The sequence below is a fragment of the Mauremys reevesii genome, linkage group 6, assembly GCF_016161935.1.
Source record: "Mauremys reevesii isolate NIE-2019 linkage group 6, ASM1616193v1, whole genome shotgun sequence".
Lineage (NCBI taxonomy): Eukaryota > Metazoa > Chordata > Testudines > Geoemydidae > Mauremys > Mauremys reevesii.
In genome coordinates this window covers 76,978,134-76,990,381 of record NC_052628.1, presented here as the reverse complement: position 1 = coordinate 76,990,381, position 12,248 = coordinate 76,978,134, and the positions used below count along the sequence as shown (strand labels likewise).

General features: G+C 39.2%; 1 protein-coding gene across 4 annotated transcripts in view; it reads right to left on the bottom strand.

Annotated features, from left to right (window-relative positions):
- Positions 1-12,248, bottom strand: part of ADAMTS19 (ADAM metallopeptidase with thrombospondin type 1 motif 19) — a 381,231-nt gene that overhangs the window by 299,586 nt on the left and 69,397 nt on the right. For 2 of the 4 annotated variants that reach the window (XM_039544208.1, XM_039544211.1), the window contains exon 2: positions 8,073-8,097. The exons of 1 other annotated variant lie outside the window; for it this stretch is intronic. The gene's annotated coding sequence lies outside the window, so the exon portion shown is untranslated. Of the gene's footprint in view, positions 1-8,072; positions 8,098-12,248 lie in introns of those variants that run through there. One more of the 4 variants, XM_039544210.1, reaches the window with a different exon arrangement.

Sequence of the window (12,248 nt, the reverse complement as noted above, 5' to 3'; positions counted from 1 at the left end):
TATACCACACAAAGGGGGAAGCTGTAAAGAAGGCCTGGAGATACCACAAAACTGGGCAGGGAAGGCCAGCATTGATGTGCAGGAGGAAAATGAGACAAGGACCATTACATAGTCAGGTACAAAAACATGTAAGGCCTTAAAGGCAGTGACAAATTGCGAAAAAAGGATACAGTGAAGGGATTCAAGGACAGGGTAAGGACCATGTTCAAAATAATAAGCATCAAAAATATGGTTTTAGTAGATTTCAAAATAAAGAGAATATTTATAGGATCATAATTTTAGCAACATTTTAATATGTATAGACCATTTGTTTGTATGCCTCCAGAAATGACACTGCCATCCATCAGTGATTCATTATAAATTGCTTTAGTTATCTACTTTATAAATGTCAAAAGGCCAAAAAGGTGGAGAAATATATGGGGTGTTCAGCCATTTGATTTATAAACACGCAAATCTACTCTGTATAGGAACCACAAATCGTAGTCCAGCAGTTATTTAATGGGGTTGTAATTCTAGTAACCTACAAATTCTTCTTATAGTACTCCTAACACTACCTATTGTTTTAAAAAACATATTCATAGGATCAAAATATCAATTCTTCTGAGGCCTGGTCTGTTGATAAGAAGGAAATTAGGAAGACTGGCCAATTGCTATACAGGATCTATCTAGTCCGGTATACTGTAACTGATAGTGGACAATACCAGATGGTTTAATAGAAGAAGTAAGAATCCCTGAAGTGGGCAGTTAGGGCATATCTTGCTCAGAGGGGAAATTTCATCCCACCTCCTTAAATCAGAGATTGGTTTTGCACCTGAAGCACATATCTTTATATCCCTTTCAAACTTCTGTTTTTTCTTTCTTTTCTTCTTAATGCTATCTACAATATTAAAAAATACTGCCACGTGAATCCCCAGTCTAAACCTAATCCTCAGGTCTGGCTATTTTTAAGGTTCCTTTCTTCAAGATCCTCATGTTCAAACCCTAGCTATCTGTTTTGGAAACACATTAAGATGGAATCTTATGATCCACATCTACAGCAATGACTCAGCAGGATTTAACATGCAGTTCCCTGATGTACTGTAACACCTGGTGACAGGGTGGGGCACTGAGGAAATTCTGCCATTCCATTAAAATAACTCACCCCTTTCTCTATGCTGCTAATAGTACATGAGCTGCTAGTAAGACAGTGTAATTGTGGATACAGTCATCCAGATTTGAGCTAAACTGTTTGCAGCAAGACAATATCTTGAGGGGATAAATACTAAGTCAGCTCTGCTTGAATTTCAGTGCAGACATAGAATGTGTTGAGGGTACTTCATGCCACAAATTGTGGTTTGGAGCCAGGCTAGCAGAAGATTGGCAACATCTACCTTAGGAAGGACAGACTGTCAACTTCTCTTAAAGAGGCTATTGTATAAAAAACCCCATCACTTAGCATTAATAATCTGGACAATTATTGTACTCTTTGGATTCTTTCAATTTTTGTTTCAGTTCTTGTAAGGGTTGTGGTGAGAAAAGTCTCACTATGTATTTAGATGCTTCTGATCTCCTTGACCTTTGTCATTCTGAGTATTTACTTTGGTATGTATCGTTTGCACTATTGTCGACTACTCTTCCTAGAAAAGGATGAATATCAGGTATGCTGGGGTCCATGCTATTATCATTAGATCTATCACTTGTATTTGATACCACTGATCACAACCTGTTACTGATTCACCTGCAGACCACAGAAAGACTGAATGAGGGCATTCTGGAGTGGCTCTGATCCTTTTTTGCTGAGCATTTCCATAGGATAGTTTTGAGCAATAGCTCTTCTCCCCTAGAAGCTCTTTCATGAAGGGTTCCCTCGAGTTCCCTTTTGCCTCCCTTCTTGTTGAATGTGCATATGAGGCCACTGGGAACATTAATGAGGAAACATGGGCTATAGTGTCTTCAATATGATTGTTGGTGCCACTAGGCCTGAGTAAACCAAAGTTGTGACTTTGGGCCTGAAGTGAACCAAAGTTCTTACATGCTGTGAACTTTAACCAGCCTAAGATGCTAACAGACTGTAAGCAAAATGTGTAGCTGTCAGCAATTTCAGCTTGCAAATGTAGGAGTTTGAAACAGCAGAAGCGGCGGGGAGGAGGGGGAGAGGGGGAAGGAAAATCTGTATGCGTTTGTTCTGTGAAGGCCAGAGATAAGCTTGTGGATGAGACCTTTTCTAACACGCTGAAATGTAATGCCTAATGTAGCTACTGATGGAAAGGGAGGGGTGAGGGGGAAAACCGAACAAAAGGCTTACACAAACAAGGGGGGTATAAATGCTGGGATCCCGCCTGCGCGCGGGTGTGCAGGATTTGAGAATGCTTTTCTCCCTGGCACCATATTTGGGCTCAAATAAACCTGGTTTTGCTTCTCCACCCTGGTGTGATAATTAGTGCGACGCACACCGGGCAACGAACCCTGCTGTTGCTCCGCCTCGGGCTCTTTGAGCCGGCAACATGATGATACCCAGCTCAGTGTCTCAACTTTTTCTGATCCAGCCAATGCAGTTGAGTGACTTGCCCAGAGTATGGTTGAGAGCAGGGCCTGAATGAAAGTTACTTGGTTATGGCTCAATCCAAATAAAATTGAAGAGTGTGGGTAGGTTACAGAAGTAACTGCAGAACAGTGAGAATTATATCCAACCTTAGATATGGGGGGTGTGTGTGCCTTTTGTCACTGGCATTCATACTCTGGGGCTTTGGTTAGATTCCTAACTTGTCTGATTATCAGATAGCAACAGTAGTAGTCAGAGTGGCTTTTCCTACCCCCAACATCTATGTGTGGTCAGGAGGTTGAAATCTTTTCTTTCAAATGAAGAGCTTGCTACTGTTATCTATGCCTTTAGCACTGGAGCTTAGAATACTATGGTGCGCTCTACATGAGGCTTCACCTTGAATCCATTCAGATTCTGAAGCAGGTGCAGAATGAGGTGGCCCACTTGCTGAGTGGTATTTCCCCCTGGCAGCATATAAAACCAGTAATTTAAGAAAATTAACCTGTGACCTTTGGATATTTGGAAGAAATTTAAGGTATTAGTTTCTACTTACAAGGCCCTAAACTTCTAACAGATTGTGTCTTCACTCATGCCATACTACCAAAACTGCAAGCATTTCAGAAGCTCAGGTTGGAGCCTCATTCATTTACAAGAGAAGGGAGTTCCAGCAGGGCTCTCTCGTGCTATAAGGGCTCCTCAGTTTTGCAAGTTACTGCTCTTTCTTGAGCCAAAATAACTGAACATGTTGACTTTTTGAGCCCAGTACAAAGCCCATCTATTCTTCTAAGCTATTGTTGAGGGAAGGATGCAGTCAGGACTGTTGAGTAGGCTGGGCTGTTTGACTCATTTTTAAGTTACTATTTTCTGATTTAGGGTGCTGCTGATTTTATTGCTCTATTGTTGTGGTATTAACTGTGTGTGAAAGGTGCCTATAGCTCTGATTAGGTGTTATCTTAGTGAGCATTATATGTGTGGATTTGGAATTGGGTTTGCACGATAGAGTAGGAGTGAGACAGAATGTGGAACACCATTTCAACAGAGGGTATGTTTGTGCCTGTTCAAATGGAATTCCACATACACAAATCTTAATTTTTTACAATATTTTTCCTTCTGCTTGACATGATGACCAGGATCTCAAATCACACTTTGAAAAACTCGACAGCAGCAGCTAACATTTTGCTTCTTTGATACTTTATATAGCTATTTTTATGTAACTAACACCATATGTCCTGGATTGAACCCTAGTGTTACCATTCCAGCATTCTCCAGCTCTAGTGGAGAGGACATGCTAAATCATCTTTTGTTTCTCAGCTTGATTTTTTTCCCCTTTTTTAGCCTTTATGATCAGTTTTCAGAGTCTTTATAGAGTTCTCTCTCTATTTTCTTATTCCTGTTAAATTCAAAAGTTAGAGCTTGATCCAAATAAAAGAAAAACATGTCTATTTTGGGGGAGCTGTCAGTGTGGAAGTTAGATTCTCCAGGGTTTTTGCAGCCATCCTACAGTGTTGAAACCAGAAACATTTTATAGTGTCTGATCCTTTAAGATCGTTTCATTTGTTTATATTCTTTGTAAATTTAAAAAATTTGCTAAAAACAGATTTGTTCATAGAAGTTAAAAGCTTTTCCATCTCATAAGTCAAAATCTAATCTATTCTTCCTGCCAGTTCATTATTATCCCTACAATATATTTTCTAGTATTTCATCATTCCTAGAGAAATACACTCTTTAAATTGGATTTTGGTAGCAGATTGTACTTCAATAGTACTTTCAAAGTGCTTTTTAATTCATTAAGCCTCCCACCACCTTGTGAGGCAGATATTACTACTAGAAGTAATAATTTCACTCTAACTTTTAAATAAATTTACTTTGACTGCATTTGTGCCTCAGCTGTCTTCGCTTTTTAAAAATATTAGAGGAAGAAATGCAACTAGCTGGAATGTTCATGGAAAAAGAATGGCAAGTAACTATCAAAGAATATCTGTAGAAAGCAATTCACTGCCCACAAATATTCTCTTAAGAAACTTAATTCTAAGAATTAGATTGATCCCATTAATAGAATTAAACTTGTGACTTAAATAACCAGTCTCACAGCTTGAATTTCAAATTTTGAACATAAAAAATGCAACAAACTGCTTGCAAATGAGCAACAGACCAGGAATTATTTACCTGAATTATTTATATCTATAATGAAATATTAAAAGTCATTATATGTTTGAAGGAAAATACATGAAAAGGACAAAAGTAATTGAATAAATTATTCATTAGAAATTATTTTCTTAGACCTTATTGATACTTCCATTTACAGCGGGAGAAAACTGAAGGATAGGATTGTTAAGGTTTAACTAAAATATATTTTAAAAATACCAAAGTTGTTTCTCCTTTTTGGTCGGAGATAGCCTAATTGCAATATATAAAACATTTATTTGCATATTTTCTTCAGATTTAAAATATAATTGACTCTCCTTCTCTTGAAAAGAATTAAGGATCTGATGTTTGTATACATTTGTATGTTAGGCTTAATATAATGGCAATGATTATACAAGATCTATGCTGGCTGGGGAGAATGTATTAGCAAAGGGTTAAATTCCATGTGTCAAACAACATGGTTTAAATAGATGGCAAACAACATTCAACAGGCCATAATCTTTGACAAAGAGGATGACTTCATAATGGAATAAGGACTGTGGACATGACTTGAGTCAAAAGGCTTCCCAATAGGAAGGGCCTAAAATAAGTCAGTGTGAGTGAGGTATCTGCATTAATCCCTCAAAGCAAAAGGAGCTGGATGAGGAAACAAAAACTAAAAGAAGCATTTACAGATAAAACTGGGTTAAATTAAAGTTGCGTGTTTTGTGCTAGTTTAGCTGAGTTTGTCCTAATAAGTCTGCCAGTGCTGCCCAAATTTAGGGCAGTCATCAGTGGAATAGAGTGACCAGATGAGAGACGTGAAATATCGGGATGCGGGGGGAGGGAGGGGGCGGTGGTGCCGGTGGAGCAAAAAAAAACCCCAAGAGCCGCCAGAGCATAGGAAAAATTGGTGGGGGCTGAGCACCCATCATCAGCTCCATACCCCGCTCCCCCCGCACCAGCTCATTTTCGCTCTGCCTCCAGCACCCCTGCGCTGGCTGCTGCGTCCTGCTTCTCCCCCCTCCCTCCAGCGCTTGCACTGCCATACAGCTGATTAGCACAAGCCTGGGAGGGAGGGGTGAGGAGGAGGAATGTGGCGTGCTTGGGGAAGAGGTGGGGCCAGGGCGGGGATTTGGGGAGGGATCCAATAGGGCAGTTAGGGGGTGGGGATTTGGGGAGGGATCCAAGGGGGAGGGAGGGGCGGAGTCAGGGCAGGGCGGGGGGTGGAGTTGGGGCGGGGACGTGAGCCCCCTCCACCTGTGCGCCGGAGAGCAAAATATTGGGACAATTCACGTCCCGACTGAACATCGGTCAGGATGCAGGACAAACAAGTCAATATCAGGACAGTCCCAATAAAATTGAGACGTCTGGTCACTCTATCAGTGGAATATTGCAGCAAAATGTTTGCTTTGTTTGCTTGTACAGGCGCCACTGGTAGATAGCAGTGCTACTTTCAATTAGTCAGTCACAGAGGTAGAACACTTCAGGCAGAATTGTATGGATATGTTCAGCATTTCAAGAAGTCTACAGCATAGCTGGCAATGATTTCTTCAAGATCTGTATATTCAGATAAACAAAACTGTCATGGCCATCTTGCAGCAGCTCTGTTGCAGGACTCCCAATAACATTACAACCAATTGTTCAGATAATGTGCATATTGAGCAGATTCCAGGTACATGCATTCACTGCTCAAGCTGTTCCTATAGCTGTGCCCCCCCAAATAAAAGGTATGTGTTTTGGAGAAATGTGCTCAGAAGCTTTTCGGAAAAGTAGATCTTTCTGTGACCCTATGGAGAGCACTGAGAGAGAGCTTGCCTGAAGAGGTAGGTACAGAACTTCTGAAAAATGACCTATGGCCCTCATCAATTTATAAACACATAAGGGGCCTTCTCTAGCACTCCCCACTAGATCTGGGTAAATAATAATTTTGGTTCAGCCAGCAAATGGGGGGAAATAATTGAGTTCAGTTCCAAAAATGTTTGGAATGTGTCAGGAAATCAGAAAGGTCCATTTTGAGTTGTCCAAAATGTTTCCTTCCTCAGCTTCAGAAAAGTGTGTGCGCTTCCCTTAACCTTTTAGCTCTGAATCAGGGAGAGAGAACATGTGAATCCACATCTCCTACCCCTTCAGTGAATGCCTTAATCACCAAGCAATAGTTATTCTCACCAAGCTATAGTTAGTCTCTCTCTACTCCAATTAATATTTAAATCTCTCTACAGAGAGGAACAGCTTCAGCAGGAGAGACTGAGGGCAACCCACCACAGAACAGCCTGGTGGTTAAGAGGCTCACCCGCAGGGGAGTGAAGAGAATGGAGTTCAAGACCCTGCTCCAGAGTGCAGATTCAAACCTAAGTCTCCCACATCTCAGACAAGTGCCTTAACCACTAGGCTACAGGTTTTAAGGTGGGGAAGGGGAAATATATGCGCACACATGCTCTGCCCCTGAAGCTGGCCATAAAAGACTTTTTCCTAGCAGAAACTAATCAGGTCAAATTCATTAATAGTTTCTGATCAACCAAAACTGGCTTTTTCAGCAAATAAACTATTCATCCAAAAGATGTCACCCATCTCTACTCCCTGCACAAGGGCTAAGAATAATTACAGTCCCTGCACTTCTCTGAGTCTAAGTGACACAATTATTGCTAGCCCTTATGCAGGCAGTTCTAGACAAAGGGGAAGGCGCCTTGCATCCTACTACCATAGAACTCCGCACACACATGTAAGGACTAAGGATAATTGGTTCCTTATGTGTTAAATTTATCCAAGGCCAAAGGTCATTTTTCTGGATATTCCAAGTAGCTTCCAGAGTAGTCACATTAGGCTTTTCTTCACTCAGTATGTAAATATTACAGCTATTTTAAATGAAGGAGTCTCCAACAGGTACATGTAATTAGTGTGAGAGAGACACAGGAGTGCAGGGGAAAGACTGATTCTCAGTTGCTGGACTTGGTTGCATGGTATAGGACAGAGTTTTATACCCTAGTAACATGGCTAGAGTGAGAATCCTTCATCTACAGTGGCTACTGTTAAATTTCTAACACTCTGAGTGAGTTATGTGCAAGTATACATAAATAGAAACATTAAAGCCTCTTTCAGGTTGCAAAAAGGAACCATATACACAGAAATGAGATGAGAACCACAAAAGTAAAAAAGTTACAGGATCCATATATCAGACTCACACTATCATGTGTTCTCTGTGAGACACATTTTACTCAAAAAGTTGGGATTTCTTAGAGGGTTTTTTTTTTAATTGAGTCTACATCTTGCATCTCTCTATCTGTAAACATATGCGCCTTAATTATCATAAGTCCAACTGTACAGGGTTCAGAAGGAAGGAAACATTTTGAGAGACAAAATGTTCTAAAATAGCTTTTCCATGCATAAAAGCATCACAGCTTTGAACTTTGATATCTCAAGAACTTACCCTGTTGAGTGCAGAATTCTGGGATCTGTAAGGAAGAAAGAAATTGGTAGTATTTAGCTCTCATTTCTAGATTGGTTAGGCTATAAAAGTTAACATATTGTATGCCTCTCACTGGCACAGAACACAATATTACCCAGTCTGAACCTGAATCTAGAACAATCTTGGGGTAAAATTGTACATTTGAATGAAAAGAAGGAAACATTTCTCTGGCATGCTGATTTTTTATAAAAATGGTGGCCATTTCAATCCATGGGGAGGTTTTGGATTTTAGAACTAGAGATGGTTATTTTATTTAAAGGAGAAAGAACTTCTATTTATTTTCATTAATTCTTCCTTTTTGATAATTGGTCAATATTTTTCATTGCAATGAAAGCTTGAATTTCAAAATTAGAAAATAAATTGGAGTTAATTTAGAAAATAAATTGGAGTTAATTTAGAAAATAAATTGGAGTTAAACATGAAGAGTATTTCCTTTTTTCAAACCGGCTCTAGTTAGGTGGTGCTTTAGTTAGATGGATTAGTGGGCAGACTGCAGGTGTGCTGGTCAAAAGTGCATAATAAAAGGAATTTATCTCATGGATCCATGACTTATCACTTAGATATTACCAAATTGTAATCTAGGGTTTAGTGATTAACTCGTAACCATGGCATCCAAGCACCTATAGTAGTTTCACTCCCATTTACCATACCTGCTGCAGTTGCAAAGTAAAAGACCTTAGAAATCATTTTTGACCTAAATCTTGTGCAGAAAATTGTCCTTCTTCAGGATCAGTAATAGCTGTGTTATTTTTTTCACTTGAAAACCTCCAGCCCCTTCCATTTCACACCATGAATAAAATCAAAAGGCACTTCTAATTTGGAGTATGGAGTCACTTTCAAGCTCCAGACATAGTTTGAGTGCAGCACCTATGGATGGCAAGGAACATGCATGCCATTGAGGGTAGGAAAGTGTTTCCCATTAACGATAATAAACATCCAAAGTAAATAGTTGTTCCAAAGTAACCCTATCGCATTGCAAGTATATTATGAATTTAAGTATACAGTTTTCTCTTGCTATGGGTTACAGTGGGCAAAATACTGTACCTAAATGATTAATAGGCATTTAAAGGTCTACTTAGAAGCATCAAGTGTAAAATAATTGAATGAGCCAACAGTGTGCTGGAGGGAGCACCCAGGGGATTTTGTGGATACAGTTTAAATGGTCCCTGCCAGAGCTCACTTACTGCAAAGACTCAGAAATACTTCTGAGAGCAATTGTGGTTTTGGAACAGAACAGATTTTGCCAGGTATCAGATATTTTCATATATCATCTCAGAGAGGATACTACAAGAAACACAAGATTTTAATGTCCCCTTCCAAGTTATCCAAGTTGAATTCTGGGCTTCCTTGCATTGTGCCAGTGGTAGGTCCAATGTCTCCTGGGGCACAGGAAGTCATGCACTATGTCACCCTTTGAAAGGATGCAACATACAGCTCCCACGTGTACAGGGGACAGCTCTTCTGGCCAACATGGAGGTGAAATTAGAGCCATGGCCTTTACTCTTATGTGTCTCGTCTGCCCATTCTTCGGGAGGCTAGCAGAATTGTAACTTCAGACAGTGTTTGGCTCAGAAGAGTACATAGCATGACTGTGCCCAGCTCCTGTGCAGTCTTCATTGGCCATTTAGGTCTAAACCGTTTCCCCTTGGTATTTCCAATTTCATCCCCAATTTCACACACAGGCCTCCCCTCCAGTACCACTGCTCCCTGTGGTCTAGTTTTATTAACAAAACAGTTCAAAATAAAGTTCTCAGGTCCATCCATTTACCCTCTTATCAGGTCATTCCCAGGCCCTCTCCTGCTTATAGTCTCAGTCCAAAATCCCATTTTTATTTTTTTTTTGCTAGAGACTACTCATTCCCAGCAGCCCCTGTATCCCAATCTAGTCTCCCTAATAAGGGAAACAGGTGATTAGGCACATTTCAAGTAGCAGTGGGTCAAATTCATCTCTGCTGTAACACAAATGTCAGTGGAGTTACATCAAGGAAGAATTTGGCCAAATTAATCTACTCTTATAAGATCATTTCCAGTATGTTCTTGAGACGTTTATGATACACAACGCTTGATCACTACCAAGTACAATTGTGGTCAAAACGGGCTACTATTATCTTGTCATTGTATCATCTTTGCTTCAGGATTTCTATGGGGAAGGGGGAAAAGCAGCATTTCACCAAGCTAATAACTTGCCATCTTGCTAGGTAAGGAAGAGAATGCAAACATTATGAAGATACTGCCATAACTTTAAACAAAATAACATGAAGCATGACAGTCATGGCCTTTTCAACGATTCCCACACAGAATTACAACAGTAGGAAAAAGATGATGAGGACTGTTGCCACGTGGTGGATTATCTGTTCCCTGAAATCCTAAAATAAATGAATTATACTTTTCATAGCATTTGGGGCATTTTTTTTTAAGAGTAGCAGACACCACCAACTCTGCCAAATGCATCAGGCAGATGTGGCTGGAGAACCTACCTGAAGTGCCAGCTGGATTTGTACTAGCATTCTTGGAGAGAATGAAGACACGAATGGCTGCTTTGAATTTAATATACATTATTTCCTGACTCCTGGCGCTACTTAAGGGACACATTTGCTGTCCACTCTGCTGTGCCCTCTAAAAGTCTTTTTCCCCCTGATACTTTTTTCTTTTTAATATGGACTTTTCACAAAACAAAACCAAAATAATAAATTGTTGCTTTAACATTTGGCTCCAATCACTTAGTTCCTATCCTAACCAAAGACAGACAGCATCCATAGTAAAGAGTAAAGACAAATGGTTAACACATTTTAAGATACATTTTTGGCAATGAAAGAAATTTGTGAAATAGTTTCTGATTTTTTTAAAAACTGCTTAGAAGAACTGCTGGTATGTTTCTGTGACAACATTACCATTGCAAGGACTATTGACAGCTCACATAGTAATTACACTATTAAAAGACATATGACAAACAACGTAGCTTACCAAAAGAGAGAGAAATAAAAACAAAACAGAAGCCTTCATATACAGAAACAGTGAGCCTGGCTTTTCTATTATTGATCAAATGCTGTGTGCCACCATCCTGTAGTAAATTAAGAAAAAAGGAGTTTGCTGCTGCCAAAGTGTATTGAAACTACTGGAGCACAGAATGTGGTGTCTTTTTATGTGAAATAAGCACATTAGACTGTGAGGATCCAGGGTTTGTGTGTGCACATTTTGCAAATTGTCTGCTTCCTAACAGTATACAGTACTAAAGTATACAGCTTTAGTAATTTATACCACTGTCACTTGGCCACCAAAAGGTGAATTTCCTAGCCTAAGATTAAAAAAAAAGTATCTACTGGTATATTTCACATCTGAAATGGGTCACAAGGTAAGGGTAAGAAGTACTTTGACTAGAAATGAACTATGGCTTTATGAGAGGGGTGGTGGTGGTATTTTCAGTTAAGTGCTCAAACTGAGGGAGAGGGAAACCGATGAAATTCTACCATCTTAAAAACAAAAAGTAATGGTATTTCCCACCATCTAAAAAAAAAAAAGTCCCAACTTTTTCTTTATCTTAGCCTACCGTTTCTGAAACCAGCACTTGTAACTACCACCTGTAATTTCAAGTTTGTTAACTGTTTTAACTTATTAGCATTTCCAAGTCTAGTCTGGCTGAAAATGAGGTGATTTGAGAGTACATCCGCTCAAATTATTAATCACAAATAAATTGATGACACATTTTATTCTTTTTTCTGTGCAAGAATAATTTGCAAACAGTCCTGATTTCTGAAAGTGTTTATAGTTTAGTAAACAAATGTCAGTCAATATTTGATATTCTCTGTTTGTTCTTCATGACTGATGACCTAAATTGCGTGTGGTGGTTTAAGTTTATTAGAGGACTAAAATATTTTAAATACAAGAACAACAAATAGCAAATAATGAATATCCATAATCACATGTGAACAACAATGAATGCATTCAGTCAAAATACAATTATTCCACAAACCATAATGTGATAAAAAAATCTATTGCCATATAATAATAAAGGGGGAAAAGATATGTCAAACCAAACAGCAATTTGGAATTTGAACAAATGTTGTGGAGGCTGTTTTTGCATATGTCGATTTTTATAAATGTGAATAATCTCATTGGTTTCAATGAGACTACTTATAT